Below are 17,291 nucleotides of genomic sequence, written 5' to 3'. Positions count from 1 at the left end.
GGCCCAGGGCTGAGGACTGAGGGCTAAAAGTCCAATGGTGACAAAGGTGCCACTCCCTAGCAGGCTAGTAAAGCCAGGAGGTGTTCTAGCTCTCTGGGCTTCCACCCGGCCCTTCCCCGGGGGGCTCCTGCTAAGCCGGCCACGCCCTGGGCCACGGTGAGCTTGCTCCCCCTGCTGGCCAGACAGGGCATCTGTGGGAAACAGTGCCCTGCGGGCTTCTGCCGGTCACAGGAATTGGCCACTCTGAGGAGAGTCAACAGTACGCACCCACGCTCTGGGACCAGCTCCCTGAGAAGTTCCCACAGGGCTTTGAGCATCCAAGGGATGACATCCCTGGGATAGAGGGCTGTTTTGGTTAGAGCAGGAGCTCTGACACTATTGGAAATTTAAATTGGCATACACATCAACAACCTTAAATATGTTCAATTCAGCCTCACCTCCTCCAGGAAGCCTTCTGCAATCACACTCCCCAACCACCCAGTGCAATCTTTATGCCCTTTCCCCCTGCTCCCATGGCATTTTTGCTTGTCTTTGACTCAGGTGAATAAGAAAAGTAACGTTATTTTGCATCAATTTTTACATTTTTATTTTGAACTCCAATTCTACCAAAAAGTGGTAGTAACTTAACTGTAGTCATTTCAGGGTTCTCTCCTGCCCTTTCCCTGGGATTATGTCCTAGAGCAAGGTGGGTGAACAAAGAAACTCTTATGTAGTGCCAAGACATAGGAGCCACCAATCCTCTTTGTCATTTGTCTTCACAAGCACCATCTCACTCACTGCTGAGATGTTCCTGGGCAGCAGCCAGTAGCCAAGGAGTTCCCATGAGAGGCCCCACATTCCTGATGGTAGGACCCCTTCACTTGTTACGTTGGTGAAACCGCCTTTGCAATATTATGACTGAGGAAATGATGACAGTGAAAAAAATCAGACCTAACTGACTTCATCTTGCTTCTAACGTTTAAGCTGTCCTTGTTCATTCCTGGGCACAGGCCAAACTAACTTTGGGAGGGAAATCAGTTCATGGTTTGACTGTGAAACAAAATTGATAATAACTATTTCCCGAAAAGACCCCCTCTGTCCTTGGCTCTCCTGTCCCCGGGATCAGTCAGGCCTGTGGCGAGTCAGAGAAGGGAAGGCTGTGAGCCTTTTAGGGACAGCGTCCTCCCTGTGCTCCCCGTATCCAGCACAGGCCTGGCCTGAGGGAATTGCAAATGCAAGCTTGTAAAGATCTCAAAACAGTCAGAAAGAGGCTGAGATAGCTGCAGAGAAGAACAAAGCCACATGGATCTCCTAGGACAGACGTCTGCAGGAAAAACTGCCTTCAGTGAAGTGAGCACTTGCCTAGGAACCAGGAGACCTACAAAATCATGTTTCCATTTTACCATAGGCCAGGACTTGTCATTGAATCTAGGAGGCAGAAGGAAAGAGAAAAGATCATGGTCTTTGCAGCTGATCCTGCCCTTTGGAACATGGCCCCATGGTGGGTGCAACTGTGGGTAAGTTCTTAACCCTTACCCTTTCCGTAAGTCTCATTTTTTCTTATCTGCAAAGCAGAGAATCTCCCCATTGCAGTGTAGTGAGGATGAAAGGAGAATAGATATGAGAAGGCCTAACATAGTACCTGCCTGGCGTATGGAGATGGGGCATTCTCTCCATGTGGACAAGCTCGAGTTGACCATTGCTTTAAATGTCCCGGAAAGCCAAGGACAACGCCGCGGGAACTCTCAGGCTCCCAACAAGAGTAAACCAAAAGAAACAATGATACTGGCCTCACCTTGGAAGTCACTGGCCTGCAGATTCCCACGGCACCCAGCTTCCTGCTTGTCCCCTCCCACGAGCCATGCCCCAAGTACACCCACCTCTTGTTCACACTCCTGTTTCCTGTTTCTTCTTTCTTTTTTCCTGTCAATTGCATTTATTTTATGCTGAATTTATTCCAGAGCCATACGTTTTTCTTTCTTCAGTTTCTTCTGCGATAACTTTTTCTTCCGGGCAACCTCCTCTTCTGGTTTAGGAACAACCTCCTCTTCTGGTTCCATTTCAGTAAGGATGATCGCGATGTGGCAGGGAGAGCTCATGTGTGGGTTAATCAACCATGAGCTTTGTAAGTCTGGAGGGGCATTTTAGGTGTTTTATTCACCTGGATGTTCTCAATGACCAAAGAATCTACATCTAAACCCTTAAGTTCAGCATTGCTCTCTGCATTTTTAAGCTACTGCAGCAAAAACTCAGCACTCTTTTTGGACCACTGACTTTGTGTCCAGCCTCACTTCTTGGCCTGGGCACTACCAACTCCCCCATTGTAATGTCAGAATGGCACCGATATGGTCTGGCACTGTGTCACCATCCAAATCTCATCTTGAATTGTAATCTGAATTGTAATGCCCGCGTGTTGGGGCAGTGACCTCGTGGTGAGACGCTAGGTGGGAGGGGGTCCCTGGAAAAACTCCAACTGGCTTGCATGCTGGGGTGGAGCCTTGGGAGGTTCATTCCGTGTGCAGTGGGGAGGAGCCTGGCCCCTACTCTTACTGTGTGGAACCTGGGATTCCAGCTGCTGGTGGGAAGCACTCTAGCAGGCACTCTAGTCTAGCAAGACAACAGAACCTTGTCTTACTCACCATTCGAACTGTCTGCGAGCCTGAATTTTTGTAGCTGTGGGACAAAGAGCCCTGTCTTGAACTGAACTAAGGAAAAGTCCTGCAACAGTGGGAGGTGACTGGGTCGTGGGGGCGGTTCCCCCATGCTGTTCCTGTGATCGTGAGGGAATTCTCACGAGATCTGATGGCTTTATAAGGGGCTCTTCCCCCTTCGCTTGGCACTTCTCCTTCCTGCCATCTTGTGAATAAGTCCTTGTTTCCCCTTCACCTTCTGCCATGAGCGTAAGCTTCCTGAGGCCTCCCCAGCCGTGCTGAACTGTGTGAATCAATTAAACCTCTTTCCTTTATAAATTACCGAGCCTGGGGCAGTTCTTTATGGCAGTGTGAAAACCAATGAATACACTGTCTCTGTAAAGTAACATCGTTCAGATACTTCTTGGCCTTTTGTGTATGCATAGCCTTGAGGACCTGGGCAGTTTCACAAGTGTCCTTTTTTTTGTTTTGAGACCGAGTCTCACTCTGTCACCGAGGCTGGAGTGCAGTGGCACCGTGTTGGCTCACTGCAACCTCCGTCTCCTGGGTTCAAGCAATTCTCCTGCCTCAGGTGCCCACCACCATGCCCGGCTAGTTTTTATATTTTTAGTAGAGATGGGGTTTCACCATGTTGGCCAGGCTGGTATCGAACTCCTGACCTCAGGTGATCCACCCACCTCGGCCTCCCAAAGCGCTGGGATTACAGGCATGAGCCACCACACCTGGCCTCACGAGTGTTCTTAAAGTGAACGCAAAGATGGAAACATCTTGATTTGCAAGATTTAGTAGGGTTTTCTGGGTCAAATGAATAGCGAACCATTTTCACAGATCATCTCAAGCCACTTAGAAGACCCCCATCTGCTGTTTCACTTCCATCCTAGGTTCCTCTTCACCCTGAAGTTTGGTCATTAGAACCAGTGAGCCAATAACTTGCTTCCTTACCTCCTGTTGTTCAGCCAGAATGTCTTGGCACCTGTGTGCAAGCTGCTGGGGTTCAGAAAATTATACCTCAAAGTATGGTGCTTCTGTGTGCTGAGCACTTTTAAATGAAAGGAAGTTGGAAGGCCTTAGAAGCTGTCTCAGAACCAAAGACTTTGTAGCCTTCTCTTGTTTCTTCCCCCACCTGTGCAGGGAGGGGATCTCTCTGAAGTTCCCTCCAGAAGGAACACTTTGACCCCCTTCCTAGGAATCTCATCAAATAACCGGAAAGATTAACCACAGGAGAAGAGGAAAGAATAAAAGTTGCTACCACACCCAGGCAGACTATTCATCTATTCTTCTGAGGGCCGCTCCAAGAGGTTACCGGGGAGACTTTGCCTTCATAAGGCAACCTTTGTTGGCAGTGAAGTTCCGCCCCTCACCTTCCTGCAAGTTGGCATTGCCTCCCCTGGAGCTCAGAGGAACTTCATCCCAGGCTATTGTCTGTTTTTTAGGCTCATTCATTTCCCCTAAAAATAATTTATTATGCCTCAAAATTGCCTATGTTCCCCCACCTCCCTCTCCCCTATGAAGAGGGTGTTATTTAAGCTCCAGCCATCTGGCCCTTCTCTGAGCCTCATATTTTGTATGGCTCCTGTGCATACTTGCACATTCATACATTTGCATGCCTTTAATCTGTCTAGTACCAGTTCATTTCAGTGAACCTTCAGAGGGTGGAGGGGAAGCCCTCAGGGAGGTTGCTGTGAAGAGGAAGGAGACAGAAAGCAAGGAATCCAGAGAGAGAGAGAGAGAGAGGAAGCAGAGGGAGCCACAGCAGCACAGACAGAGGGGAGGGGTGAGGAATCAAGCAGTTTTCTGGGAAGGGGGGCCTGCAGTGCTTTAGGCAGAGGGAACAACATGTGCAAATGTCTGGAGGTAAGAAAGAATAGCCTGGACTTACTTTATTTTTTTGAGATAGAGTCTCTATCTGTTGCCCAGGCTGGAGTGCAGTGGCTCCATCTTAGCTCACTGTGACCTCCACCTCCTAGGTTCACACTATTCTCCTGCCTCAGCCTCCTGAGTAGCTGGGACTACAGGCACCCACCACCATGCCCAGGGTAATTTTTATATTTTTAGTAGAGATGGGGTTTCACCATGTTGCCTGGGCTGGTCTCAAATTCCTAGGCTCAAGTGACCACAAGCCTTGGCCTCCCAAAGTGTTGGGATTACAGGCGTGAGCCACAGCACCTGACCAAATAGCCTGTACTTCTAGAGCTGGATCACTAAAGCAGGCCCATGTGGAGACAGGAAGCAGAGGCAGACCCTGACCCCGCAGTCCTGTTGAGGAGTTTGGTTCCGCGTTTTCTTGTAGTTCAATTCAAGGCAAGTTGAGTGTGACCGGCACTTCTGGGGACTGTACCTTTGGACCTCCTGAGGAAGCCAAGGTGTGCTGGAACTGTCAGCACCTGCCTGCAGCTGGTCAGCCAGGCCTCTGTCTGGCCATGTGAGAATTTCTCCAGGGCAGGGTGCTTCCCTCAGAGACGGGGGTAGCTGGAGAGACAATGGATTTCAACAGCAGAGTGAAGCTAGAAAAAAAGCTTCCAGATAAAGGCAGGGGGAAAACCCCTGTCCATCCTTCACAAGACTCTATACAATCTGCCCCTTCCCCCACCTCCTTAACATCATTTCCACTTCTCCCCCCCACCTCCCTGCTCCAACTTCAAATGTGCCAGGCCCGCTCCTGCCTCAGGGCCTCTGCCCTTGTCTCCGCTCTGCCTGGAAAGCTCTTTCCCCGGATTTCCATTTGCTTCACTTCCTCTTTGCTCCATCATCACCTTCTCAGTGTAGGCTGTCGTTGGCCGGTCTGCTGAGAAACGCACCTGCGCCCCACACCCAGTCCTTCCCGTCCCTTGTCCCACTGCGGCCCGGCCCATCTTCCTGGATGCTCTATAATGACTTATTCCTTGTTTATTGGTTGCGCCTCTCACTAGAATATAAGAGCAGGGATTTTTATCCATTGCGATTTCTCCAGGGCCTAGAACAGAGCCTGGCACATGGTAGATGTTCAACAAACGTGCTAATAAATGAAGGGTTGGTGGTAGGGATGTGGCAGGTCTGCGTGAAGCACTGCCCCCACACTGTGGTCACCATGAGGTCAGTGGCAAATGATAATACCAGCAACAGAACTTCTCCCCAGGTCCAGTCCTACTGGGGTTTACAGCACCCTCAATAATGACCTCAACAGCTGCCACCCAGCTACCCTCTTCCCTTGATTCTGGTTTAATCCCTGAGGACTGAACTCTGCCCTCATGCTTTTGAACAGCTGGGATTTCTGAACACCGTCTCCATTCAGGCTGCCTATACCTCACTCATGCATTTATTCACTGCATGCCCCGTGGGCCAGGCCCTGTAGGATGGTCTGCAGACACAGAGATGAGGTGGTCACAGCCCCTGGCGCCTCTCCCTGGTCTGGCTCGCCCCTGAGGTCTGAGCTTGCCCACAGACTCAGGGCAGCTGCACACCTTTCGTTGGGTAAATCAAACAGTCCTAGGTTTTAGGCCAGGCCGGGCCATGCTTGCAGCGGGCCCCTGCAGAGCCAGTCCCCTTCTTATGCTGCTGAGGCTTCCCAAGGCCACACAGCTGGATGGGGTCAATGCCAGGACTCAAAACAACATGCATGGTCAAGGCCACTGTCATTTTTGCTACACACCACATAAACTCTGTAAATCCACTCTCAAAAGAGGATCAACTGTGTGCAATTTACTACCCCAGGGTGCTGTGAAGTTCACAAAAATAACATACATGACAGTGTTTATAAACTGATAAATATGTCTTACAAATCTGGACTTTTACCCAGAGCTAGAGCCTTGTGCTGTGACTTGTACACAGCGGGTGCTCAGGAAATGCTTTTGGATTGGATTCTCAGCCTGCAGGCCTCCCCGCATGTTGGATTCTCAGCCCACAGGCCTCCCTGCATGGTGCTTCCTCCCCACCTCTCTGCCCTTGCTCCATCTCCCATACCCCCCACCCACTCATCAATCACTGAGCACTCCAGCGGACCAGGTGCCCAGCCAGGTGCCCAGGATGCAAGAAGGAAGGCCAGGCCCTGCCTGCGAGACATTCACAGCCCAGTTGGGAGAGACAGACAAGGAACCAGACAAAATGCAGTGTGAAAAGTGCATGGCAGAGTGTGCCAGGCTGCCATGGGAACAGAGGGGAGAGCTTGTAACCACAAGAATGAAAACAGCTCCTTACATCTGTGCATTGCTTTCTGCTTTTCAAAGGGCTGGGTGTGAAAGGTGGGGGGAGGGATAGAGAATGAAGACATGGCATTTTCCCAGTCCCATTTGTCCACATTCCGGGGCTGTCACCTTCGTTGAGCTTATGCTCTTTCAATGGAAAAAAATGAAGGACACAAAGAAACTCTTTCCTACTCATAAATGAAGCATTTTTAGCAGCTCTGTGTTGCACAATCATTGTCTGATGTTTGTTTTTCAGAAGGGCTTTGCTGTATCAACTGCCACTGAGCTGTAATGTGTGATGTGATGTGTATGTGGTATGTGGAGCATTACAGCATTACAAATTTGCAGCACTGCCTCCTAGGAGCAGAATTCTCACCTCTGCTTAATGAGCCACTCCACATGTCCTTCTAGCTTAGTGCCCAAATGATATGAATTGTCCAAATAGAGTGAGTGAGCCCTTGGTGGTTTGGCTCCTAAGTGTGGTATAGGAGCAGGCTGGGGTAGGTGATGCTGTGTTAACAACCCCCAAATCTGGGCCTTAAAAGTACAGAGGCTTATTTATTGCCCTGCCACAGGCCCATGGTGCAGTGGGTTCTGGTCCCTGCCATCCTCACCGGGGGCCCAAGGTCTGGGGCCCCAGCAGGGGCACATAAGACAGAGAAGGCCACCTTGACTCTCAAATGCTTTTGCGGGGAAGTGACCCTGTGCATATCAAATCCACTGGCCAGAGCAGTCATGTGGCCACACTTACCTTCAAAGGGGACAGGAGGAGGATGGGGACAGTGCCCGGCCAACAGCACTGCTGCACACACAGGGTCCAGGGCAGACCCTGCTCCTGCACTAAACTCCAGCCCTGCTGTCTCTGAGGGGTCCTAAGGCCTTACTAAGAGCTGACCCACTCTCCCTGACCTCTGCTTCAGATATGCCGAGAATCTGGTGGGGGCAGCGAGTTAACATCACCCTTAACTTATGTAGGCTGGACTTCCAAATGCTGCCTGAGGGGGGTGTGTGTGTGTGTGTGTGAGGTGAGGTGTGAGGTGAGTGGTATGTGTGTGGAGGTATGTGTGGTATGTGTGTGTATGGTAAACTGCACAGATGTACTATGTTGCATGGTGTGCTATGTGTGATGTGTATTGTGGTGTTTGTGTTGTGATGTGCATGGTATGTTGTGCAGGTGTGTTTGTTGTGTGTGTGACGTGTGTGTGGTATGTGTCGTGTGTGGCATGTGGTGTATTGTGGTATGTGTTTGTGCACTGTGTGGGCATTTGTGTGGTATGTATGTTGTGTGTGTGGTATATGTGACCTGGTGTGGATATGGTTTGTGATGTGGTATGTGTGTGCTGTGTGTGGTGGGTATGTTGCATGTGATGTGGTTGAGTGTGTGCGTGGCGTGTGTGTGTGTATGTGGTACGTGGTGTGTGATGTGTATGAGTTGTGTGGTCTATGTGGTATTGTTTGTGTGTGGTATGTTGATGTGTTATGGTGTGTTGTGGTTGTTATCTGGTAGTGATGTGTGGGTGTTTGTGTGTTGTGTTGAGGGCATGTTGTTTGTGTGGTGTTTGTGTTGTGTGTACAGTATGTTGCATGTGTGGTGTGTGTTTTATGTGTGTATGGCATGTTGCATATGTGTATGTATGTGTTGTATGGGGTATGTGTGTATGGTATGGCATATGTGATATATGATGTAGCATATGTGGTTATGTGGCTGTGTGTATGCCAGTAGTGTTTTGGTGTGCTGTGTGTGTGGTATGTTGTGTGTGGTGTATTTGTGTAGGGGCATGTGTGATGTTTGTGGTATTTGTGATGTGTTGTGGCATGCCCCCCTTGTTTGATGTGTATGTAGGTATGTGTGTATGCCGGTATGTGTTGTGTGTAGGTATGTGTGATGTGTGTGGTATGTGTGATGTGTGTGGTTGTGGTGTATGTGGTGTTTGTGTGTGTGTATGCTGTGTGTGGTATGTGTGATGTTTGTGGTAGTGTGATGTGTGTGGCATATGTGATGTGTATGTGGTATGTGGTGTATGCGGTATGTGTTTGTGTGTAGTATGTGTGATGTGTGTGGTATGTGGTGTATGTGGTGTATGTGTTTGTGTGTAGTATGTGTGATGTGTGTGGTATGTGGTGTATGTGGTGTATGTGGTATGTGTTTGTGTGTGTGGTGTGTGTGGTGTGTGTGATGTGTATGTGATGTGTGGTGTGTGTGGTATGTTTGTGTGCTGTATTTTTTGTGGCATGTGATATGTGTGGCATGTGTGATGTGTATGTGGTATGTTTGTGTGTGATATGTGTGATGTGTATGTGTGTCTTCTGTGACTCCAAATGGTGGGCAGCGGTCACGTGGGCGGGTCATGCGGCACCTGCAGGAGCCCTTTGTTTCAGGTGTGGCTGAGGACTTTTCTCTCAGAAGGGGCTGATGGGCTTGAGAGGCTCTGCCCTCGGGTATATAGAGAATGTCAGCCTCAGTGTTGGCTTCCCTAGAAGTAGTGAATCTTGACCTCTAGGGCACACACGGGCCAGCTCAGAGAGAAGCTTGTGCAGACAGCAGCCTTCTGGGTCTTGCCTGTGGACGGTCTGACTGAGTGGCTCCCAGGCCAGCCTGAGATTGCATTTAACAAGGGCCAGGTGGTACAGACGCTCCTTCTCCAAAAGCTGACCCAACTTCACTCTGCATCTTCCTCTCCTCGGAGGAAGATTTAGGAGAGACCGATCTTTAGCAGTGAGGCCTCTGGCCAGCTCTGTCATAAGAGGACAGAGCAGTGACCGCATGACTGAGATGCCCATTCAGGGCTCCTGGGTGCCCTGTGTGCTATTGTGTCAAACCCACTCCCCAAAAGCACCCTACTACAGGGTGGGGTGCCCCAGGGTCTCCAGGGGGCTTTGCTGCTCCACAAAAGGGTGCCGCTGTGGCCCCTGTCTCCCTGCTGTGGCCACGGCCTTGACCTGTGGCCCCGACCTCCTCGCTGCAGACACAACCATGACAGGTAAACAGCACAGGCTTCAGGTGCAGATGCCACAGGTCCCCATGCCGGCCCCACCACCTGCAGCTTTGTGTAGTGGACCTAACCTCTCTGAGCCACTGCCTTCCATATGAACCTGGGGACAAATCCCTACCTTTTTTTTTTTTTTTTTTTGAGACAGTCTCGCTTTGTCACCCAGACTAGAGTGCAGTGTCGCAATCTCAGCTCACTGCAACCTCTGCCTCCCTGGTTCAAGCGATTCTCCCACCTCAGCCTTCTGAGTAGCTGGGATTACAGGTGCCACCATCACACCCGGCTCATTTTGTATTTTAGTAGAAATGGGGTTTCACCATGTTGGCCAGGCTGGTCTCAAACTCTTGACCTCAAGTGATGCACCTGCCTTGGCCTCCCAAAATACTGGGATTACAGGCGTGAGCCACCACGCCTGGCCCACCTGCCTTTCTTTAAAGGACTCTTGGTGGCTGAATGAGAAGGTGAGGAAACAGCCTGAGGCACTGCGTGGCAGCTGGGATGTTGTTCCCTGAAAGAAGTCCCAGCATGGAGCTGGGCAGAACAGGCCAAACGGAAGCTTCACCTCAGTGAGGCACCAAAAGCCAACTTTGCCACCTCTGCTGAGGGCCACCCTAGCGCCGACCTCGTCAGGGGTTGGTGGGAGCTGCTGCTCACCTGGGGACGTGGCGTGGGCTACACCTCACAGCTCCCTCCTTGGGCCACAGGCCTTCACGTTGGCTGGACCTCTCTAGCTGTGTCCAGGCTTTCTTCCTCCTGCCCTTCTCTGGGCCGTCAGTTCAGCCTTCCCCAGGTTAATGAAACCTCTGAATAATTCAGCAAATCTCCCCTTGCTCAACTGAAGATCTTAGGAGGCAAAACAAAATCGATTCATATGGATGCAAGCATTTTCCCAGCAGCTGCCACCAGCGCAGGCACAGATGGCTTCTGACACCCATTTGGCTGACAGGGAGAGCCTTAGGGCTGCATTCAAAATGGCTCCAACAGGAGTTGTTAGGAGGTAGAGGAAGTGAAGGGTCTCCAGGCTTAGGAGAGGGAGGCACCGACAGGCCAGGATGGGCAGCTGTGGCCCAGCTTCTGAGTGGTCTTTGCACCTGTGACGTCGGTGTGTGCTTCCTCTGCAGGGGTGGAGTCCAGACTGCGAGCCTGGGCCATCTGCAGGGACCAGCACAGGACAATCAGGTGTCAGGACATGGGCACGTGGCTCTGGACCTGGCGATCGGTGGCTGAGGGCAGCCTCCAGCTGCTGCCACAGCAATGTCACCAGGTGATGGGGACCTTTCAGAGGAGCCTAATCCTGAGGGACAAGGCTGGGGTCTACAGGCCTTGCCACAGCAGCCTCTCCCGTGTGGCCCCAGAGAAGTGTGTGTTGAGCTGACCTTGACAGGGCAGGACCTCTGGGGCCTGCCCACATGCCACGCTCCCTTCCCTTCTCTCACACGGGCCAAGTATCCAGCAAACGCTTCCTGAACAGCGACACGGTCCAGTACTGGGAAGAAGGGTGTGGCTCACTGCTGCCCTTAGAGAGGTCCCAGCTGGCAGGGGTGTCAGCAACATCAATAAAACCATGGCTGGGGGTTTGAGAATGTTGTGTGGGGCAGTGCTGCCAACCCTGACTCACCTCACAGCCACCTGAGACATCTCCAAAAGTGTCACACTGGGCCAGCTCTAATTTAGTCACTGCTTGACAACTGCACCTTGGGCAATGACTGGTGAATGGAAACTATGCTCCACTTCCTCAGGCTTTAACTCTGTGCCAGGCACTGTCCAAGGTGCTTTACAAATATTCACTCAAACCAACCCCAGGGGCTGGGCACTGTCATTATTCCCATTTACATATGAGGGAAGCTGGGGCATGGAGAAGCTTGGGAACGTGCCCAGAGCAGTGAGTTGCAGAGCCAGGATCTTAGCCCAGGTGGTCTGGCTCTGAGGCCAGAAGCTGCCTGGAGAGGCACCCACAGATTTGCCCCCCGGCAAGGGTACCTTAGTGGACTCNTTTTTTTTTTTTTTTTTTGAGACAGTCTCGCTTTGTCACCCAGACTAGAGTGCAGTGTCGCAATCTCAGCTCACTGCAACCTCTGCCTCCCTGGTTCAAGCGATTCTCCCACCTCAGCCTTCTGAGTAGCTGGGATTACAGGTGCCACCATCACACCCGGCTCATTTTTGTATTTTTAGTAGAAATGGGGGTTTCACCATGTTGGCCAGGCTGGTCTCAAACTCTTGACCTCAAGTGATGCACCTGCCTTGGCCTCCCAAAATACTGGGATTACAGGCGTGAGCCACCACGCCTGGCCCACCTGCCTTTCTTTAAAGGACTCTTGGTGGCTGAATGAGAAGGTGAGGAAACAGCCTGAGGCACTGCGTGGCAGCTGGGATGTTGTTCCCTGAAAGAAGTCCCAGCATGGAGCTGGGCAGAACAGGCCAAACGGAAGCTTCACCTCAGTGAGGCACCAAAAGCCAACTTTGCCACCTCTGCTGAGGGCCACCCTAGCGCCGACCTCGTCAGGGGTTGGTGGGAGCTGCTGCTCACCTGGGGACGTGGCGTGGGCTACACCTCACAGCTCCCTCCTTGGGCCACAGGCCTTCACGTTGGCTGGACCTCTCTAGCTGTGTCCAGGCTTTCTTCCTCCTGCCCTTCTCTGGGCCGTCAGTTCAGCCTTCCCCAGGTTAATGAAACCTCTGAATAATTCAGCAAATCTCCCCTTGCTCAACTGAAGATCTTAGGAGGCAAAACAAAATCGATTCATATGGATGCAAGCATTTTCCCAGCAGCTGCCACCAGCGCAGGCACAGATGGCTTCTGACACCCATTTGGCTGACAGGGAGAGCCTTAGGGCTGCATTCAAAATGGCTCCAACAGGAGTTGTTAGGAGGTAGAGGAAGTGAAGGGTCTCCAGGCTTAGGAGAGGGAGGCACCGACAGGCCAGGATGGGCAGCTGTGGCCCAGCTTCTGAGTGGTCTTTGCACCTGTGACGTCGGTGTGTGCTTCCTCTGCAGGGGTGGAGTCCAGACTGCGAGCCTGGGCCATCTGCAGGGACCAGCACAGGACAATCAGGTGTCAGGACATGGGCACGTGGCTCTGGACCTGGCGATCGGTGGCTGAGGGCAGCCTCCAGCTGCTGCCACAGCAATGTCACCAGGTGATGGGGACCTTTCAGAGGAGCCTAATCCTGAGGGACAAGGCTGGGGTCTACAGGCCTTGCCACAGCAGCCTCTCCCGTGTGGCCCCCAGAGAAGTGTGTGTTGAGCTGACCTTGACAGGGCAGGACCTCTGGGGCCTGCCCACATGCCACGCTCCCTTCCCTTCTCTCACACGGGCCAAGTATCCAGCAAACGCTTCCTGAACAGCGACACGGTCCAGTACTGGGAAGAAGGGTGTGGCTCACTGCTGCCCTTAGAGAGGTCCCAGCTGGCAGGGGTGTCAGCAACATCAATAAAACCATGGCTGGGGTTTGAGAATGTTGTGTGGGGCAGTGCTGCCAACCCTGACTCACCTCACAGCCACCTGAGACATCTCCAAAAGTGTCACACTGGGCCAGCTCTAATTTAGTCACTGCTTGACAACTGCACCTTGGGCAATGACTGGTGAATGGAAACTATGCTCCACTTCCTCAGGCTTTAACTCTGTGCCAGGCACTGTCCAAGGTGCTTTACAAATATTCACTCAAACCAACCCCAGGGGCTGGGCACTGTCATTATTCCCATTTACATATGAGGGAAGCTGGGGCATGGAGAAGCTTGGGAACGTGCCCAGAGCAGTGAGTTGCAGAGCCAGGATCTTAGCCCAGGTGGTCTGGCTCTGAGGCCAGAAGCTGCCTGGAGAGGCACCCACAGATTTGCCCCCCGGCAAGGGTACCTTAGTGGACTCCAGGCTTCCAGGACTGATTCCAGATCCTTCCTGCCTCAGCAAATCAACAAAGACACGCATGCTTCAGGCCTGCAGGGCTGCTCACAGCTGTGGAACCAGAAGGGCTTTCCCAATCTGCTGTACTTAACTCTGAAGTGGACCAGCTCAGGGACCCGGGAAAGTGAGGGTGTCCCTACTGCGAGGGAAAAGGGCTAGGACTTTGGTCTTTCACATGTGGTTGAAATTAGGGAAAAATTCAACACTGAAGTTGATTTCAGGTCTTGGAAAACAGAGCCACTCAGCTGAAAGTGTCTACCTGATGGGGCTAGGTAAAAGCAAGCATAATTCCAGCCAGGCTGTGAGCTGTCCATGCTTAACTAGCCAGCCAGTGTCAAGGTGTTAGACTCTGGCAGGTCTCATTTGATGACAATGAAGTCTATAAACACGCAGGGTGTGATGACAGAGCAATGACATTGCTGTCTGTGTGGCACGTGGACACTGGCTCCCTCCCTCTCTCCACGTGGGCTCTGCTCCTTAGTTTGCTCCTCAGACCCAGGCCCCAGCTTAGGCCCTGCAGCCTTCGTAATGCCTTCAGGGTTTGGCATGAGCACCCTGTCTTCACAGTCTGCTAGGGAGAGGGTAGGAGAGGTATACGGTAGGGGTGGGTTGTATTAGTTCATTCTCACATTGTTATAAAGAACTACCTGAGACTGGGTAGTTTATAAAGAAAAGAGGTTTAATTGGCTCATGGTTCCACAGGCTGTACAGGAAGCATGACGGGTTCTGGGGAGGCCTCAGGAAACTTACAAACACGGTGGAAGGCGGAAGGTGGAAGGCACGTCCTCCATGACTGCAGCAGGAAGGAGAGAGCGAAGGGGAAGGTGCCACATACTTTCAAATAACCAGATTTCATGAGAACTCATGAGACGACACCAGGGGGACGGTGCTAAACCATTAGAAACCACCCCCATGAGCCAATCACCTCCCATCAGGCCCCACGTCCAACACTGGGGATTACAATTCAACATGAGATTTGGGTGGGGACACAGATTCAAACCATGTCATGGGTAATAACAAGAGTCTGGGTCCATTGCTATGACTTACCCTTGACCTCTAGTGGGGAACAAGTCCCTTTGGGGAGCAAGGGCTCCAGGGGGCTGAGACTGGAAGAAATCCAGAGCTAGGGTGGCTCTGAGTCCAGGTGGCTCTGGACTTCTTACAAGCCAGTCCTCATCACTCCAATCCTGTTGTTATAACAGTAATAATAATTCCTTAGAGAATAAAAATTCTTATTTTTTAAAAATTTTTTTTGAGATAGAGTCTCACTCTGTCGCCCAGGCTGGAATGCAGTGGTGAGATCTCAGCTCACTGCAAGCTCCGCCTCCCAGGTTCACGCCATTCTCCTGCCTCAGCCTCCCGAGTAGCTGGGACTACAGGCGCCCACCAGCATGTTAGTGGAGGTCCTCTGAGAACCAGATACAAAGACAGGATTGCATGAGTAAGAGCCATATTGGGGGAACTGCCTGTGAAGGAAAAAGAAGGAGGCGATAGAAGGCAGGGAGATCCTTCAGACCAAAGTACAGGTCTGACACCTGTGGAGGAGTGGGGAGGACAGGCCCCAGACTTCACAGCAGTTCTGAGAAAGGCTTGCCCAGGCCACTGGGGAGTTCTTGAGCCACAGTCACCCACTGGAGGAGTCCCACGATCCACCTGCAGCAGGACTGTCCCCACGCTCCATCACTGGTGGAAAGTAGCTTGTGGAGGCAAAGCACGGGTGGATGGAGAGAAACAGCAGCTGGGGCTGTCAGTCAAGTCCGCTCCGCAGCAGGTCTGAGTGGCACATTTTCATAGCCACCACGGTAACCGACAGACAGAAGGCTGGCTATGCCCCAAGAATGCAGGGCCAGAAGCAGGGACGCCAGAATCTGTCACCTCGTTGCAGGGAGAGGGTGCAGGTCCAGGGTACCTCTGAGTAGGCCTTCATGCTTACACACACAGTCACACGCTGCATAATGATATTCAGTGAGTGAGGAAGCACGTATATGACAGTGTCCCATGAGATTAATACTACCATATTTTTACTTTTCTATGTTTTGATACACAAATCCTTACCATTACGTTACAACTGCCCACAGTATTCAGCACAACAACGTGCTTTACAGGTTTGGAGTCTAGTACCAATAGGCAACACCATCTAGCCTAGGTGTGTAGGAGGCTGTGCCATCTAGGTTTGTGTAAGTACACTATGATGTTCACACAAAGATGAAATTGCCTTCCAAGGCATTTCTCAGAATCATTTCCCTGTCGTTAAGTGATGCGTGACCGTAAATATATATAGTGCTAAGTCTTTATTACTTGAATTAATAAAGTCACTCAAAATTCCCCTATAACACAACTACTTTAAATTTTGTGAATTTCCTCCTACGTCTTACCATGCTTACATTATTGTAATCACCATGCAGACTGTACCTCATTTTAAAAAAAAGACTTGATATTTATAACTAATATTTCCCCATGCTTCTACTATAGTCTTCATAATTATACTTTTTGATGGCTGAACAATGTTCAACAAGTGGATACTTCCAAAGTCACTGCTATTTAACATTTCCATTATTGTTATTTTGTTGTAATTTATACCTAGTGCTTTTATGTACCTCTTTGGGCATGCAGTATTCAGTTTCTATGGGGTTACAGCCCTAGGAAATACACAGATGTGAAATTACTGGGTCAAAAGATAAACTTTTATGATTGTATCAAGTTTTGCCAAATTGCTTTCCAAAAACATTATGCCAATTAATAAAGAGTATGAGTTATCTATTTCTGCATACCAAGTTACCACACCAAATGGCGTACTGCAATATGGTTGTATTGTCTTACTGTTTCTATGGGTCAGGAATCTAGGCACAAGTTAGCTGCTTCTCTGCTTTAGGTGCTCTTAAGGCTGCAATGAAGGTGCTGGCTGAGGCTGGGGTGCTATGATTTGGCTTTGTGTCCCCACCCAAATCTCATCTTGAATTGTAATCCCATAATCCCTATGTATCACAGGAGGGACCCGGTAGGAGGTAACTGAATCATGGGGATGGTTTCCCCATGCTATTCTCAGGATAGTGAGTGGGTTCTCAAGAGATCTGATGATCTTACATTTCCATTTTTCCCTGCTGACACTCATTCTCTCTCCTGTCGCCAGGTGAAAAGGTGCTTTCTACCATGATTGTAAGTTTCCTGAGGCCTCCCTAGCCATGTGGAACTGTGAGTTAATTAAACCTCTTTTCTTTATAAATCACACTGTCTTGGGTATTTCTTCATAGCAGCATGAGAATGAATTAATACACGGGGTCTCATCTGAAAGCTTGAGTAGGGAAGGATTCTGTTCTGGGCTCACATGGTTCTTGGTAGGATTCAGTGCCATGTGAGGGCCCCAGCTGTGAGCTGGCTGTTTGCTCAGAGGCTGCCTTTAGTTCCTTGCCATGTGGGTCTCTCTAACATGGCAACTTGCTTCAAGACAAAACATGTGAAGCCAAGAAGACAAGGGTCAGTTAGCAAGACAGAAGTCAAAATCTTTTGTAATCTAGCCACTGAGGTGATATTCCCTCAACGTTACTGTATTCCATTGTTTAGAACCAAGAGGATCAAGGGGAGTGGATTATGACCAGGGCCAAGAATATTA

At 50.6% G+C, this 17,291-nt stretch overlaps 1 pseudogene; it reads right to left on the bottom strand.

Annotated features, from left to right (window-relative positions):
* Positions 1-1,931: 1,931 nt before the first annotated feature.
* Positions 1,932-3,450, bottom strand: LOC108542091 (60S ribosomal protein L17 pseudogene; annotated as a pseudogene).
* Between the last annotated feature and the right edge of the window lie 13,841 nt (positions 3,451-17,291).

The sequence above is a fragment of the Rhinopithecus bieti genome, unplaced genomic scaffold (assembly GCF_001698545.2).
Source record: "Rhinopithecus bieti isolate Rb0 unplaced genomic scaffold, ASM169854v2 scaffold_19969, whole genome shotgun sequence".
NCBI lineage: Eukaryota > Metazoa > Chordata > Mammalia > Primates > Cercopithecidae > Rhinopithecus > Rhinopithecus bieti.
The sequence above is the reverse complement of the archived record's forward strand: the minus strand, read 5'-3'. Positions and strand labels throughout refer to the sequence as shown.